The sequence below is a fragment of the Marmota monax genome, unplaced genomic scaffold, assembly GCF_021218885.2.
Source record: "Marmota monax isolate L192 unplaced genomic scaffold, Marmota_monax_Labrador192_F-V1.1 WCK01_AAM20220418_F8-fsc00131, whole genome shotgun sequence".
Classification (NCBI taxonomy): domain Eukaryota; kingdom Metazoa; phylum Chordata; class Mammalia; order Rodentia; family Sciuridae; genus Marmota; species Marmota monax.
In genome coordinates this window covers 3,730,072-3,736,107 of record NW_026693141.1, presented here as the reverse complement: position 1 = coordinate 3,736,107, position 6,036 = coordinate 3,730,072, and the positions used below count along the sequence as shown (strand labels likewise).

At 39.2% G+C, this 6,036-nt stretch overlaps 1 non-coding gene across 1 annotated transcript; it reads right to left on the bottom strand.

Moving 5' to 3' along the window:
* Window positions 1-539: 539 nt before the first annotated feature.
* Trnaa-agc (transfer RNA alanine (anticodon AGC)) lies at window positions 540-613 on the bottom strand. The gene has a single exon. It is a non-coding gene; the product is annotated as a tRNA-Ala (tRNA).
* Window positions 614-6,036: the final 5,423 nt, after the last annotated feature.

The window sequence follows — 6,036 nt, the reverse complement described above, 5'->3', positions numbered from 1 at the left end:
AAGTCTAAAACAGCTTAAGGGGAAGACTTCCAAATGCTAACCCATTATCAGTGGGCTAGTAATGGACATTTGTGAAATCTTCCCTGCAGAGTTTCACGAAGAAGATAAATATTCCTTCCATCTGGATGGTTTGCATACTGTCCTTCTTCAAGTAGAGAGAGGGACTGGATCACTGATTTGAAACGCTCCTAGTCCCAAAGCCCCTTTGTATAACATAAAATCCTGTCATGTCCCATTTACTACTCTAAAATAAAATTCAATGATAATATTAACAAGTGGTAACAGCTTTTAAAACATCAATACCCTAAATGTAAGGTAAACTAGGAGAAACTAAAAGAAAAGCAATTTACAATATAAACAACACTTCCCACTTCATATGTAAACAATTTTCAGGTCTAATTAACTACATATTAAGATAGATGTTTCTTAACTTTCTTGAATTTCAGGGAAGCTTTTCATATTAGAAGTATAGGGGGGAAAGAGGTGAGATATAGGTGGACAACAGAATGAAAATGAGTATACTCTTTTGTGTTATTTTTTTGTGGTGCTGGGGATTGAACCCAGGACCTCGTGCATGCTAGGCAAGCACTCTACCAACTGAGCTATATCCCCAGCCTGAGTGTACACTTTAAAGCATGCAAAGTTGTGTTTCGAGTAAAATATAGGCTTAAAAAAATGATAAACTATTTTTCACTGATTATACAACAGGACAAATGAAACTCACACGGAATGATACAGGGCAATTCTTTGTATCCTTTGTGCTGCAGGACATGTAACATTTCTGGCTCCCTCCCCTTCAACAGCCATCATTTTATGACCAGAACACCCTCACATGTTTCCACCACGTCCTCCTGGGGGAGGCACTGTGCCCTTGAGAAGCCCTGGCTATAGGGCACTGGAGTTTGCTCCCAGCCTTCCTACCCAATCAGACTGAGCATCAAATCCTGAAGGACAAGTCAGTAACACACCTGTGAAACAAGTTAATTTAACATGGAAAATGTCTATGAGGAAGTTCATTTGTTTTAGATTCACCTCAATAACTGTCACCATATTCAACACTATTTCTTCTGTTGAATTAAGGATGATTAGTGACACCATGCAGAATATAGAGCAGAAAGTTCCAGCTTTCTGACTTTTATTTAGATAGCGTAAAGTTGCTCCAGTTGGAAAATTGTTAACATCCAAATCTGATTAATTAATGACAAAAAGGGAGTTTTTCATAGAATTCTACGATGCTCATTTCCTCCAAACAAGACTCAGTGCATTCTTTCACATGTGGTCATTACAGGAAGGGGGGAGCAGTTTACTGTAAATGCCTTCTGATGCAATTCCACCATCTCTTTCAAAGGCAGGATTCATCCAAGTAAGGCTTAGTCACGTCTTCAAGAAAAATGCCACTGCACTGAATGTACACAGACTAAACCACATGCCTAAGGAGAAAGATGAGCTGATTCCAGGATTAGAAAACAAACCGAGAGAGGGGTGGTGTGTGTGGGGGTGGGATTTGGGGGTCAATCACATAGCTTCACATCAGAATGAATTATGTGGTATGTCCAAAAATTTGGCCTTCAACTCAGGAAAAAGTCTGACAGATGTGTTACAATCATTGTTTCACAAATCATATGCAAACAGATTTCCTCTTTGCCTAGCTTTTAAAGCAATGTCCTAAAAAATAATATAAACCTCAGTCCTAACCCAGGAACTTGTGTGTCATTAGCATCCCAGCAACTATGGCTATTTAATTTCTAAAATTTTGAAAAGGTAATCCTATACTTTAAAATTTGAAACTGAAACTACATGGATTCCACATGAAGAGGGCGAGACTGGGTAATACTATAAAGCAGTCTGGATAGAAAAACTTAAAAGACAGTTCTGAGTTCTTCCTAGTCAAGGACCAGTTCTTCCAAAATCTCAAATATACCCAGAAGAAAAATAAAGAATGATCTCTATGGTTTACCCTTACCTAGATCACCAAGAATTCTTCTCAGGGCCAGACGCACACATTTGTTGTCATGGAGGAGTCAATGCAAGCCCAGGAGTCACAGAAAACTCCAGGCTGCTGGCAGTTGGAGTCTGAAATCCCCTTGACGAATGAACCGCACGGTGATACACACATTCTGAGCAGGCTATTGGCTAAGGGGAGACAAGGCGTGCGCAAAGCTGATTTGCCACCTTCAGGGCAAGCCTCTTATAACCCATCTCAGGAAGAGGATGGATACACTCCGCCCAAGAGAGTCAAAACTAGAGAGGGTTCGTTTTCCTGTGGCATTCTCCTGAATCCTACACAAACCACGAGGAGTACAAACCACAGAGTGATCTGCCTCCTTCAACAGGCAACGCCAGCGAAAAAAGAAATGTGATGTCGAAACTGGCAATTTACAAATAAATCTCATACCACTGCCAAAGTTTGTTTGTGTTGCTCAGATGTAGGTGCATGATTTTACGCCAAAAATTGTGAGCCTTGGTTTGGGGGCTCCATGTTAACTCTGCCAAAAGATGATAAAACTTTCAAAAGGAAACTGCTATGCTGATGATTACAAGAAAAAAAAAAAAAAGAATAGTATAACTGATCTTTCTACAATTGGAGGTTTTCAATATGCCATCCATGGGCCACCTGGATTAGAATTACCTATGACCGGACTCAAGAGTCTCTGAGGCAGCACCTAGCATTTCAGGTTGTTCTTGTCTTTAAAGTTTGAGAACTCCCTTTTCCTGTTGCTAGAGCTGAACAATTATCTCAATCTTTTTTTTTTTTTTAATTATTCACACATTTCTGATTCCTGTTGAAATCAGGAGCAACAAAAACTATAGAACCTCTTTAGAACAACTTGTGGCTGTAACTCCAGGGAAAAGGATAGCCAGTCTGGGTCTGCCTGATCACCCCAGCCCCCACTGCTCTGGGAAGAGAGAAGCTCAAGCTGAAGGAAAGTGGAAGATGCAGCACTTGAGGATGAGTGAACGAACACAAGCATCACCTTAAGCGATGGTGCAAGTGGAAAACATAAAGCACACTGCCAAAACAAAAGGAAGGCAAGGGCGGGGTGGGGGGTGCTGGCTACTTCCTGTTCCAGGCTTGGCATCAGGAACTTTATCCCTTGCCCAGAAGTGCACAGTGGCATAGACCAGATGCCTCATCGCCAGCAGGTTCACATGGGCTGCCTTCTTCACAGAGGGCTCAGCTGGATCCGCATAACCTCACTTCAACAGCCAAAAAACCATGAAGGATTTTTAAATACGGAAATGTTTTTGGAATGGAAGAACCTTTCCATATTTCTTATTCTCATGCCTTCTTTGTTCAGTCTAAGGTTATGTGACTTTCCAGATTTCAGAGTAGCTTTACATCATCTCCCCTCCTTTTAAACCAGTTCATTTCAAGTCCAAAGTGCTGGGCAAAAACCTCATCACTAAAATACAGATAGGAAAATGTGATGTGAACAGCACCAACAGGTAAGAAAATAGTTTTTCATTTAAATAACAAGAGTTTAATCTTTTTCCAAGAGGCATGATGTTTCTGAAGAAACTTTCTGGATAAGGGGAGCTCAACTTAGAAAACAGTGTATTTATGAACATTTTTCCAAATGCCCCTCTTGTTTTAAGAAAGATAATTCTGGACTCCGACATCCTTAAACAAAAAGGAAGGAAGTTGACTTTTAACTCTTTAGTATGAGCTGATCTAGCATATTTGGTGTTCCAAGCATTGTGCTAAAAAAAAAAAAAAAAAAAAAAAAAAACTACATCTGTCAGGGTAGTGTTCTCAAATTTTGCATTAGGACTGAGGCCCTTTGTGTTCCCCTGTTGCTCAGTCCAGATGAAAGCAGAGCATTCCTGACTGATGTGGCAGGCCAGGGGACCCTGTGTACACTCTGTTTTTACCTATTCACAGACACCTATGGTAAAGTTAACTTGTGCCACAGTGAAAGACTAAGAACTAACAGTAAAGCAGAACAATTATGACAATATACTATAATAAAAAGCTATGTGAATGTGGTCTCTTAATTTCTGGAACTTTCCATTTAATATTTTCAGACTAAATTGACTACAAGTTACAAACCAAGGACAGTGAAACTATGGGGAGCTACTCAGTCAACTTTTTTCTAGAAGCATGGTTAAGAGAAATACTGGCATCAAAGTAGTCCTCAACTACTCAAAACATACCTATACTTCAGGGGTTTAGGACTGAGGTCACTCCCCCCCCCCCAAGAATACTGCTGCTAATAACAATAATCAGGACCTTACACAAAATGATTTTACTTATAATGTATATGTAATACCATATATGTGAAATGAAATGCATATTGTAACCATGGTGCAATACTAGTAATTCTATAAGGAATAAAATATTAGAAACATGAATGATCTTTCTGTTTACAACTCTAAGGAGGAGGAGGATTTAGTAAGAGGAGGATGAACCAGACTGAGACTCTTAAGAGCTTTCAAACTGATGATGCTAGTATTTATGCTTTATTTTTCCCCAAACACACTGTGTTCTTTTCTCTTAATATGATGACATCATTACTCTTGCCTTATAAGCTGTTGCAGATACCTTTGAAGGTGCTTCAAAATTAAACAAGAAGAAAAAAAAAAAGCTTAGAAAGAAAGATTGACTAAAAATATATAAGAAATGTGATAAGTATATAATTGCTTTAGAATGAATAAGACTACAAGAGGCAGGAAAAGAAGAGAATGTAATAATCAAAGTTCCTCCAATTTGACAAAAAAAGGTTCTGTGTTGGATATATGACCTGAACCAGGGTAGCCTGACTGCTTGTGGGGTGGAAGCTACCAGGGGCTGACCAAAAGCAGACAGTGTGAGATCAGCCACATGCGTGACCGGGATGTGTGCAAGGCAGCATCTATGATCTGGGAAGCACTGGGTGGTAAACCGGGTAATAATCTGCTCATCAATATTGCAAAAAAGTAGCTATTTAGACTGGCTGGTGACTCATTGAGTGAGAACCCAGAGTCAGGTGTGGTGTGGTGTGGTGTGTGGTTAGCTTCGTGGTCTGAGAGCGTGAATGAAAGCAAGCTCCCAAATGCACAGCGCTGGCCAAGAAGGGCCAAGCCAAACCCCAGGGAAGCCCACAGTAAAGAAGCAAGCCCTCCAGAGCTCCATTCTAACAATAAAGCCATTCTTGTGCACGAGATTCTCAAACTCTATTGGAAGGAATGGGAGGGATAGAGGCTAGGTATCACAATTCTGAAATTTTTGTTACCATTAACATAAGTTTTATTAGTTTTATGTATTTTTAATGTTATGAACGTGCCAAAGTGAATCTGAAATAGAATAATATTTAAAGATTTTTTAAATGACAATATAGGCTTTGATCTTACAAAATAGATGGATGACATTTAAAAATGTGTGTGGTGGGGATGTCAGGCAGGTGAAGCCCAGTTCTACAAGCAGGGCAAAGTGTGTAACAGAATGAAAACGAAGGGATTTGGGCTATAACTGAAGGTATCCTTTCCTCTTTGGTTCTTGAAAATATTCAAATTAGGCTAATATGCGGTAATACATTATTGATTGCAAAATAAATTCATGTACTAAAAGCAGCAGAATTAAAACAAAAAAATAAGAGTTTATCACTCTCAGTGTAACTACATTTGTGTGTGTTGTGTGTACTTTTTCATGATGTAAAATAGTCGTTTCTGCCAGTTATAGGAAAGAAAATGGTCTATCAGGAGAGATTAAAAATCATGTTTGAAATGAGGTGGGTGGATCATGTATAGATTTAATTTTAATTGGGGCTCTGCCATACGTCCTTATCTTAGAAACTAATCCACAAACCACGGTTCATTTGCATTACACTAAGCAACAATTCTAAACATATCATGCAAATCATTGTTCACTCATTCATCCAGTTTAGTGTCTACCATCCCTGAGGGGTTATGGAGACAGGATAAAAATCGAAAATGCAGAAGCAAAAAAACAAACATCCCGCCTCAAATCCGTTAAATATTGGAGCCGTATAATAATAGCTAACATGTACTGAGTGTGTATTGTGTACCTAAGAGTGTTCTAAGCACTTCACACAACAT